General features: G+C 36.6%; 1 protein-coding gene across 3 annotated transcripts in view; it reads left to right on the forward strand.

Moving 5' to 3' along the window:
• Positions 1-10,498, forward strand: part of LOC100648546 — a 396,941-nt gene extending 386,443 nt beyond the window's left edge. For all 3 annotated transcript variants that reach the window (XM_048409433.1, XM_048409444.1, XM_048409440.1), the window contains one exon: positions 4,465-10,498. The gene's annotated coding sequence lies outside the window, so the exon portion shown is untranslated. The remainder of the gene's footprint in view (positions 1-4,464) is intronic.
• Positions 10,499-12,279: the final 1,781 nt, after the last annotated feature.

The raw sequence follows: 12,279 nt of genomic DNA on the forward strand, positions 1-12,279 counted from the left end.
ATTATTATTCATTATTGTACATTTGATACTGTAGAATATTATTGTGAAAGAAATTTGTTGAAATTTTGATTGATCATCCAACAAACGTGTAAAAATAAGAAAAAGTCGTGAAACATTTCACGCACGGAATGTAAATATGTAAAGTGTTTACGGCAAATCCGTAAGAGTGGCATGATTGCGCGAGTTGGACAGCCACTCGTCAAACTGTCATAAATCTACTGCAAGAAGAGTTATAACCGACGCCGCTCCATTGTTCAAGGCCGCTTTATCCTCGTCACCGGTTTCCTCCGGCACGAACCTCCGAATTTCCAATTTTCTCTCGTTGTTATTCGTTTTTCCCGTTTTGCTTTCGATTCGTCAATCCTGCAATCGTGGCACGCCGACGCGGCGGCTTTTGCAGAATTTGCAACGATGCGACGCGTCGATTGGCCTTGCACCGTATACAGGATGATTCTGTAGAAATGAACGCTATTCTCCATCCTTTCTTCGTTCGTGGAAATCCATTTGTAAATCTCTTCTTTTAAGAAACTAAATTTTGATCTGTCAACGGTGAAAAATTGAGTTCTCCTTGCCTTTTTTTTATATTCATACATGCGTTGCTCCTACATAGACAAGCGCATTGAAAATCAAATGACACTTTTTGAAATTTAACGTGAATTGTTTGCGAACAATTTAACGTTCACGTACAATTGCGATCCGAGTGAGAAACATGAAATCCATACCGCTTTAAACTACTCAATGTATTTTTTAACGTTTCACAATCTATAACTCTAATCTACTCTCTAGTATCAATCTATCAAAATTGTCAATTTAAATTTAACATATCCATTAGCATCTTATATATGTGACTTTGGTAAAGGGGAAATAGCTATGACCCTCAGTTACAGGATGACTAACTAAACTAAATTCTAAATGAGAGAGACCAGTGATTAATGTATTTAGCCATAGTGACTTGATCGTATTTATCACTTGGTGAATCAGTGAGTTGCTCATTCAACACAATTAACAAAAGTTGTTTGACAATTTTTCATCGTCTTACCAAAAACAAATACGAAACTACACGAAGAAGAATATTCTGGTTTTGCGCTGAGTCGCTGAGGATCAAGATTTATCATCATTTTATTGGATCATTTTTCCGAATGTTAGGAAGACAATGCCCTTTGTCTCCTGGTTTTGTCCCACATCGAATCGGCAGAACGAGCCACGTTCGAGTTTTAAAATCGGTGCATCGAAGATTCGAAGGTGCAACCAGAGCTGCACGCTTTTGGTTTGATTTATGCGATCGCTATAGTGACATGGTGATAAATGAGCGCACTGGATGCGCCGAGAGTGCTGGGTATATCGATTTTTGCGGTGCACGATTCAATCTATTTGAAACTCGATACTGTTTAATATAATGTCATTTAGTCATTGTATTCGAAAACATCCGTTGCTGGATAGTGTTTTTTAATAAGACGTTCAGTAACACGTAATTTAATACACGTATCACGTGATTTCTGCTGAATCTTCGATTATGACGAGCTTTTGCCTACGATAACGACGAGCCACGGGTCTTGAAAGCTGATACTGACAATTCTGGATCATGGAACCTGATATCTATACAATATCCTCGAGTTATTAGTATAGTGTTCATTAAGAACTTTATGGTCGTGGGGTTCTGCGAATTGAAATTCGTCGTTATCATATTGTGATAACTAGAGATTGCTACAGTTTTAAGATTCATCGATAGTAACATTTAAGTGTATTCCATTTATTTTAAGTATGTATATCTATGTATTTTAAGTATACTAATTATTAATCATCTTTCAGGACGTTCTAGCAATACCCCTGTTAATGTTTATTTTCAACTGCACTTTTATTCATACAATATTTATGTAGTAATCAACATGTACTCGTGATTCAAGGTTTAATATTAATTTAATATTGATTGGTGTACTACGCTGGTCAGGTCCATTTATGTAATAGAGAAAAGTTAGTGTTTTAAATTTTCTTATTGTAAGTAAATTTATGATAATAATTCTAACTATAGAATCTGTAAATTAATTATTATAACATCCATATGACAAAACAAATTCCTATCCATTGCAAATAGATTTCATTTCTTCAATTATATGTAAAAAAATCTAAATTACCGTAAGCATCCGCATTCTCATGATTAGTATAACTCGGGAGCAGTCCTTTAATGCTTCAAAATTTAATTGATAATTAGATTTCCAGAATCGCTCATCCAAGCCGCATCAGTAACGACGCATTCGACGATCCTGACGCGAAGCGGAATTCTCGAAACGGAATCCGCGAACGTTCACTCTTCGAGCTGAATATGTATACCAGACTGCAAAGCAATAAATCGGTCTCAACGTCTAAATCACAATCGATATAATTAGGTAATCGATTCTACGCGATGAACCAATCGAAACCAAGGGCGCCGTTGAAGCGCCGTGTAAAATGAATAATTAATATGTTCAAATGGAACTACACTTAAATTGTGTAGCAGCACTCATCCAACATTTCCGTTGCACGTGCACAGCTATGTCTTCTCCTAGGCCAAATATCCATTACACTCATCTACACGGGAACCGACGTTTCTCATTTGAATTCACACACAAAGCTGCGCGCATAGGAACATGCTGGTCTACATAGAAACGTAGTACTATGCGTGTTACCAACATTTTCGTCGTGTTCCGTCCGTAACACGGACAAGCGTCCCTCAATGTATTCATATTCGAAGTTACATGTCCCAACGGTGCTTCAATCTCCGTGGAAGATTGAACCGAGATGCTGGTCGTATTTCGGGAACCGAATCTTGTAACGAACTCGTATGAAATTCGTAATAACGCGCGTTTCTGTTTCGAGTTGTGTTGGTATAGTTTTGAAATTCTCTCAAAGGATCTTGAAGGCGGTAAAGAGTATCTTGAATGAACGATCTTTGTTTAGCGTGTATGCTTGCGATTAATTAATTCTTTAGCTGTGTCTATGATGAATATCTATAAATACTTACTTAGTCGTGATGTTTATTTAGAAGAAGTGATGGTGAGCTACTTGGGTTTAATTGAATCAAAGAAATACTTTACGTTTAAGTGAATTGTTCCTTGTAGACATTCTTCATGTAGTGCAAGTATATTGATCGGAATGAAATTGAATCTGTTGATTGAAATATCTCGATTTGTTTTTTGTAATTTATGATTCTAAATTATTATATAATAATAAATAATATATAATAATATATAATAAATTATATAATAATAAATAAATTATATAATAATAAAACGTAAGACATGTAAAAAATTCTAAAATTAATATTATAAAGAAAAGACTCATAATTACTATGATTAAATAGTACTCGAGAATTCCTTCCACCGCAATCAAATTATAAATCTCATCGACAAAAATCTTATATGTTCTTTGTGTTACATTCTTGGACGAAACATTTGTCGACCAAGTCATTTGTCTTCGAACGTTTGACGGATAGTCAGCAAAGAAAAAGGGAAGAGGAAGTGAATCGTATTTCTAGAGAGGAGTTCGAGTAGAGTTCCGTTCGTTTTTTAGTATACGTTGTTACGCGAATCCCCCTACAAATAATCCTGAAACGGAAATGAAACGGATTACGGTCAGTAAAAAAAAATCTCATCTCCGCACCCTTTTATCTTCAACGTTAATACGTTATTTCGGTTTTATTGCGCTGTTCCACTAGTGAGTGTCCAAAGGTCCACTCTACGAGAACGTATTTGTCCAGGATTGATTTCGCTTCCGTATTCTGAATTATTAAAGCCGGTCTACCTCTTTGACTCGTGTATACTTGGATAGGATAGTCGACTATCTATATGTTTCCATTAACGTTTGCGTTGGTTAATTACTTGAACGCGTTTTGGAACGTGAATAGCACACGATAGAGAATGTTTGATTATGGACAATGCGTCTGTAAATGCCGTGAGTGTAGATATTAAGATTGCCGTGATTATGATTATAAATGTTTAAAACAATCCTTCCGTGATTTTAGAAATACCATATTTTCTGACAATGAAGATAACAAATAATTCTAGTTCTAATTCTAATGTTTAGACGACGTGAGTATAAAAAGGCTGTTTCAAGAAACTAGAAGATATTGTTATTGACATAACTTCATTTTGTCTCTTTTAGATAGCATACTGTATTCTACTTTTCATATTCATAAACTATGCGGTACTATGTTTTCAAATTGGTTTTTCCATAAAGTTCAATATATTGTCTACCATATAGTGATGGTCATCAGAGACTCGCGTTACTAAATTTTTTAAAATTGATTAATTGTTTTAAATGAATTAAATGTTGTGGTGTAGCATATTTCAATCTATGAAAATATATCATTCGCGTGGTAGTCAAAGTGTTAGGGATACGAAAAGAAAAATATACAATATTGCTTAAAAATAAATTCTATATTTCTGAAAATTATAAAGTGTACTAAATTTTGTGTAAAATTTGTTTCAGGTTATTGCAACAGCATCAAGACAACCACCGGCGGTCAGACATGAATTTCACGGCTGGAAGCAACAACATAATATCGCATGTTGTCGGTGAGATTAATTAATCACGAACTAAGCACAGGTCACGATAATCGATTCTCAGAATCAACGATAGATCGTCGATCTACCTGATCGATCTGATCTTTACGAACATCGGTGAAACAAAAAAAACATCGTTTTTACCTTTAATAATAGAATTTCCTTTTTCGGTCGATCGATTTGATCAGTAGTTCATCCTCGAAAAAATCGGCGATCGTTTCGACGATAATTATTCGCGAGTTAACTTAAAATCATGTAAAAAAAAAAAGATTAAAATCGTTTTCTTTCGCTGGAGAAATATCGCCGTTATAAAGTGGGCCATTATTGTACAGATCTAATTTAGATGGACGCTCTAGACAGTGCGTAAATAGTCTTCAGATTATTTGTAGTTCGTTGTCCCGATGACGAGGAACATCGGATGTAGAAGAATAATGAACGACGGAACATATGGAATGTTGAAATCAATAGAGAAAAGTTAATGCTGTTTGGAATGTTGCGTCGAACCACTATCGAGTGGTTATCAAAGATTTATCGCTCGTTACTGAAAGGATAGCTGAAGCGTATTGAATCGAGAACGATGTTGATTGAAGAAACGAGTATTACGGTTAAACGCATTGCATGCTGAGTTCCTTAGAGTTCCGATTATATTTCCTTCATGTTGATCGTACTGTATGATTGGCTTACTTTTAAAATATTTTTCGAGCCCGTTTTTCATTTTGTTTACTGATTTGAAATTTCTGTAGCGAAGAAAATTCTTTAGGGAAAGGAACAAATAATAGTCCGATGGTGCAAGATATGGAGAGTACGGAGGATGTGGTAAAACATCCCAATCAAACTCTAGGAGTTTCATTCGCACCACTAGAAAAACGTGTGGCTTCTCGTTATCATGGTGGAACACAACACCACATCTGTTCATCACTTCAGGACGTTTTGCGATAATGCCTTCCGTAAGTTTTTCATGTCAGATGCACTATTTTTTACTGTTGATCATTTGCTCTTCTGGAGGTAATTCGTAGTAGAGGATGCTCTTGCAGTCCCACCAAATTGAAAGCAGCATCTTCTTCGGGTGAAGTCCAGGTTTTTCTACCGTTGGAGGACAATTCTTCAGGAATTTTTTCCATAATAATTTTACATAAATCGAGATTGCTTTCTCCTTCAGTTAATAATTATCGAAACGCTCAAGAATTTTATCATTCCAGTTATTGTGGTAGTTTCGTTATATCTATTTTAATTGTAAAGAAATATTTCCATATTCGAAAGCGTTATTTTTTAGATTACATTTGGAATAAAATATATGTAGAATCTTCCCAAATCCTATTTGTTCTTTGAGCGATTTTCAATACAATCATTAAACAATTTCATCAGTTCCAGAAAATCTCTTCAATTTCAGAAAAATATGTCAGAATCGCATTCTTATACATGGTGAGGTGGTAGGACGTGTAAGGTGACAAATGACTACTCGGCTTATTACTTTAATATTGCGTTTATTGCTGTTGCCTCGAACTCTCTGTCGACTCGACTGATTACTGACTTCCTTGCAACTCGACTCTTGACTCTCGACTGACTAACTTCTGAGGTGCCGAAAACTTACGATGGACACATACGTTTTATCGCAACATTGTATATATTTCACCAGTCTTTCCGCGATATTACAACTGAGACCAAAGAAGTCGCTGGAAAGAGAATCGTTGCGCCAGGCCCGCGGAGTTGTAGCATTCGCAAAATGATTGTTATAACGGACTTGTGCTGCTACAATGGTTTCTTGCTTCAAATTTAAGTTGAAATTTCTCTTAAAATATAAAAAATTCATTTATTCACTAAAACAGGAGTAAAATTGGAATACAAAAATTGGAGGACCGCGGTGAGGTTAAGCGAAGAAACTCTTAATAGCCACAGGATTGTACGCTAATCGAACTCTGACCTCTTGCAATGCACATATATGTACGTATATAGACGTATATGGACGTATATACATACATATATCAGCAGCCTTGGTTTAACCTAGATCCCTCGAAAGCGTCACTGATTTTTCGACGCCTGAATAGTTCGGATAGTTGGAAGAACATCGGTCGTGATATAATTAATTAGTTCTCTCGTGGAAATTCTTTCGCATTATATAATTCCCGTCGTGCGGAAAATAATCGTTTTCCAACAAGAACGATAGCTGCATTACGAGGTAAACTCATTTAACTAGAATAAATCTAAACTGCGTTTTATTGCCAGCCAAACGGCATGATCTTTGCTGCGAGAACAAAATAATACCATTTTCTACTCTCGTTTTTACTTTCTCGCTTTTTTTATTTTTCCTTTTTCCTCTGTTTATTTTCCGTTTTATTTCTTACTTCCATCTTCCTGCGACCGTCATCCACCATCTCCATTTGCAAACTCTCTCGATTTCACTTCACTCCTGACGTATTTCTGCTTGAAATACCTGGATGAATTATTTGCGTGTATCACGTGCAGTAGCATACTAATGCACCACATGAGCGAAAAGAGAGAAAACTCATGGCACGCCTCGGGGCTTTGAAAGATTAGGCGATCGCCATCTGAACTGAGGATAGTTGTGTAGAATAAAGTTTCCGAGTGACGATGCATATGTCACGTAGAAGACAAAGGAAATCACGAAATTAATAGATCACTGGTTATGTTTTCGCGTAACTGTTCAGAGTGTTATAACAAAAAGGTGTTGAGCGCTGATTTGTGAGGGTTCTTATACTAAGGTTTTGACGCGGCTGTCCTGTTACTATCTGGTTATTGTTTCGATGGCTGTGACATACAGGATGTTTTGTCTACCCTATTACTGTTTCTGAGCCTGTGACATTCCCGCTTTGCTCCGTTAAAGCGTATGGCTGTGCTGGGTCGTACGAGTTGAACGATCTCGTTATCTTCATCTTCGGTGATGTTTTGGGCTTCATTTTGGGTAATTGTCCTGCGGGCTGGTGGAGAAATTGGTGCTGTTGGGTATTTGATCAATATTGTTTGCGTGAGCGGCAGGACAGAGTATTTATTTATTGTTGCTTAGTCCGTGCCTTCCGGCTTTGGACGAACTTTCGGTTTTGCATCTCTTATGTCTATTTCTTTTCTTATATATTTACTTTCCCCTCTTTTCCACTCTATTCTGAGTATTTTGTGAGTTACCTTTGGAGCCATTTCTAATATTTTCTCTAGTGCTGAGATGTCTATTTCTTTGAAACTATGTGAAGTGTTCTTAATTTTGATTTCATAAGAAATATTTTCATGTGTTCCTCCTATTTTCGTAATATTATAATCGGTTATACATCCAGTTTTGCTGCTAATTAAACTCGGTTATCTGGTTTCTAAGATTTTATGTGTTTTACATAATACGTCTGAGGTGGTTGTTGGTGAAGGCGCCCACAAGAAATACTGTTCAACAAAAAAGTTTATTAAACTATTAACAATCAACAGTCAACGATTTGCGGTCAACAGTTAACGATTAACGATTAACACTGAACTATCAAGAGTCAATAGCCCGTTTCTCTAATTGTGTTTGATTCGCTATGACGCTAACCTTTCGCACTTCGAGGCTCGGGGCATAATGAATCTTTGGTTCGAATCCAAACGGATTCGTTTCTTTGTTGCTTCTTGATATCTCCACTACGCACGCGTTTATTAGATGTCCGCGACGGTTGCCGCGTATGCATTCTTCCGAATATTCGGCGAAAGAATCGTAGGAATATCGATGGTACATTAGGCATGTCGGCTTTACGCTTTGAAGGTAATAGCGCTTTGTGTCGCGAAGCCGTTGGAAAATTCCGTGGTCGAGTGCCGCCACACGTCGATCTGCACATTTTTCGTAGGGATAATGGTATAATGATTTTCAGTCTGCAAAGGTACGAACGTCAATTCTTCCAGTTTGAATACAGCAGATGAGGAAGTTTTGACTGTCTGTTGGTTACTAATTAATTCGATTCTACATTCAGATGAATTGGTTCTATTGTGACTTGGTTTAGTTATTTTACAAATGTGGATGATTGCCGTTCGTTTGCAATATTTGTTTAAGTAGTGGCTGACGACAAAGTTGCTCTTGAGTTGGTTAGTATTAGGTCAGTTTCTACTACAAGTGCAATAAATACAGAGTTTTGTTTGGAAGGTATCGGATAAATTTTTGTTATTTTCCATTCATTGTCTTCTAAAAGTGTACAGTTATCACATATATAAGTTTATTATCATTTATCCATAATTTTAGTTTACTTAGGTGTTACGACCGTTCGCAAAGAGAAGCGATCGCGAGGAAAACGCGTCAGCGAGAGGCGTAAATTCTCGTTACAATTTTGATAATCAACGCCGCAAATCAGTCGTGTTCCCCTGTTTCGATTAGGATAACAGATAATTCAAAATGTAACACTGAATTAACAAGGTTAATATAAACTTGTATATTTAACAACATTTAAAATTATAATTAACACGTTACAAATGATTTAACGATGATACAATTACTTTGTTACTGTAATTTGACCTGATTTTATCATATTTCTCAATGTATTCGTTTAATTAAGCGACCTCGATTTTATTCTTCTGAACCTCTCGATGCATTCGGTTTGAATCCTCATTTGCCACTGACTGCCCTTTGATTTTGTCCTTTGTCTTATTTATCTTTTTCGTTTTATTTTCTTTTTGTGTTTTTAAAAACTCTTTAGAGTCTATAATTTGTGGATTTGTGATTCCTTGTTTTCCTGATATGATAGTGTAAAAATTTCGTCGATGTTAATATGGAGCTCCGATATGATAAATTCAGTCTGAATTAGTGAAGAGATAATTATTACCTTTTCTCGTTATGTAATATTAATATTCAAAGTGCATCCTGCGGATTACCAGTCAGACTGCAATGACATGACAGACCATTCTCGATCTCGTATCTGAATGAATCTCACCTTTCTAGATCACATTACCACACTGGGCGTATGTGGAAACACTATGCTAGATGTTATGGTCATAGTGCATTGCGTATGAGGAGACACTATGCTAGATGTTATGGATGTAGTGCTAATGTTCCTCCGGGATTGGTGTACTCAAATTGTCATTGTCACTGGCATTGTCATCACTACACACATCCAACTCAGCAGCAATGCAACCATCTGGTATTTTCCTCAACTTATCATGGCTGTACTTGTACGATCGTTTACCATCCAATGTTTTCAAAACATACCTGTCTTCCTCCAAAATCTGCGCTATTACGAATGGACACCTGTATTTTGGATCTAATTTGGTTTGATTTCTCTCCTCATTTTTGCGCAATACAAAATCACCAAGATTAAATCTAACTACTTTAGCCTTGGTTCTGTCAAATCTTTCTTTATTATACTTAGCGTTTGTCTCCATGTTCTGTATTGCCTGCTGTCTTACATTGGAGATATCTACTTCCCTTTCCCCAAAGCCGTCGGGTAGCAATAAACCGTAGCCTTACTGTTTTCCCGATTAATAATTCCAAAGGACTCGATTTAGTCACACGATTGGTAGTGCAATTTAAAGCCAATTGTATTTCGCCAATCGTCTCTTGCCATAATCTCCCGGTCGTTTCTACAGCTGTATACATGTTCTTCAAGGTACCCATGATATGCTCTACCTGTCCATTGGCCCTACTAGCACCGGTAGCTATTAAGTGGAGTTTAATACGTTTGCCTTGACAAAAATCTTGAAATTCTTTGCCCGTAAAACATCTTCCCTGATCCGCTATCATCCGGCGAGGACTACCAAACAAAAGTATTGCAGACTTGGGCGCCTTAACAGTGCTAGAAGATTCTATTTTACAGGTATGATATAGGTATACAAATTTTGTAAAAGCGTCAACCAAAACAATAACGTATTCTTTTAAGTCACTTTTACCACTCAATTTACTCGTTATGTCCACATGCACTGTATGCCAAGGTATGCTGGTCTTAGGTATAGGATGTAATTCGGCTTGTGGTTTACCTGAACTTGCCTTAGAAACCTGACAAGCATGACAGTTCTCTACGAATTTACGAACATATATTTCGTCATTCCTTCGAATCAGTAATCAGAGGATCACGACGCTGTTTCGCTAATAACCAACCTTCAGAAATTTCAGCCAAATTTTTTTTTAGTACGTTTAATGTCTATGGGGTTTCGCGAAAAGAAATCTACGTGAACCATTTGTTTACCTTCTTGATATACAATGTTAAAATTAAAAATTTTTAGGTAAGCCCACCACCTGTGAACCCCGTCATTTAAACTCATCTTATTACTAAATGCCTTCAAAGAATTACAACCAGTAACGACAAGGAAATCTCTTTACTGTCATATTCCTTTACTATCATATTCTACTACTTCGTTTTTACCTTCGACTTTCTGTATTAAAATAGCCCCATGTCCATCCATACTAGCATCAGTATGCAATTCTACAGGATACTTTGGGTCAAATATCATCAACACCGGCGCATCAGGACAAAAATTACCTTTTGCCTTATCTTTTCATGTTTGTCTGTCAAACTTATGTTTTTGTTACTGGAAGTGCATATAAAGGTTTCATTATTGGTAAAAATTTAGGAACAAATTTTCGAAAGTAAGAAGCCAGTCCTATGAAATATGTACGCTGTGTGATTGTCGTCGGTGCAGGTAAAGATCTACAGGCTTGTATTTCACCCGGGTTGCAGCGAACTTCTCCGTTCTGAATCACATATGCCAAATAGAATACCGATGTCTTTAGAAAAGAGCATTTAGAAAGATTAGAACAAAATCCGGCATTTACGAGGGTATTTAATACGGTGTACAATCTTTCTAGAGCTTGGTCTATCCAGTTGGCAAGAATTAGAACATTGCCCAAATAAACAACAACGTATGAATAAGCGAAGTCGCCGAAGTCCTTGAGAATGGCCCTCTGAAAAATGGATGATACATTTTCCAACCCAAACGGCATCGTTATATACTCGTATTGTCCCATCTGGGGTAACAAACGCTGTATACTCCGTAGAATTAGGATGAATAGGGATTTGGTGGAATCCACTAGCCATGTCCAGGCTAATAAAGTATTTAGCCTGTTTCAATCTCGCGATTTGATCCGCAATAAGAGGTAGAGGATACCGATCCGTGACCGTATTTTTATTTAACTCTCGGTAATCTACTCGGTAGTCTTTCTAAGCCATCTTTCTTTTTTACGAGTAATATAGGGCTCGCGGATGGAGAATTACTGGGCCGTATAATTTTTGCTTCAATTAATTTGTTTATCCTCTCACGTACGAGTCTTCGCTCTTCCTCGCTAAGTCTATAAGGACTTCTCTGTACAATAACGTTAGGATCAATTAACCGTATTTCTAACTGATCTGTATTTACGCGAGCACATGGGAGCACGTAATGAATGAATCTTTGAATTTTTAGAGAACAGAAATTAATCGGCTTTTATCATCTCCAATAACATCAGTATCGGCCTCATTAATATTGATCGTTTTCAACGACTTTGTTATATGCATTAATCATTTTTTGTTTTACGAATAACGATGCTGTTCTGTGTGATATTTACGTCAAAACCTTGACTTAAAATTTCACGACCAATCATTATATCATACTTTAAACAATTATCAGCAAGGTTATGAAAATTTATCTACAATGTAAATCCATTAACACATACAATGAACAAGATTTGAGATCTACGTCTAATTCAAATATTTCTTATTTCTCAGCAAAAAAACTTCGGCAGTAACTTTGTATCCGTTCCGAACTGAGTACGTTTGGTCGCCAGCAAACCACCAATTCCATATTATGTGAC

The sequence above is a fragment of the Bombus terrestris genome, chromosome 1, assembly GCF_910591885.1.
Source record: "Bombus terrestris chromosome 1, iyBomTerr1.2, whole genome shotgun sequence".
In the NCBI taxonomy this organism is placed as follows: domain Eukaryota; kingdom Metazoa; phylum Arthropoda; class Insecta; order Hymenoptera; family Apidae; genus Bombus; species Bombus terrestris.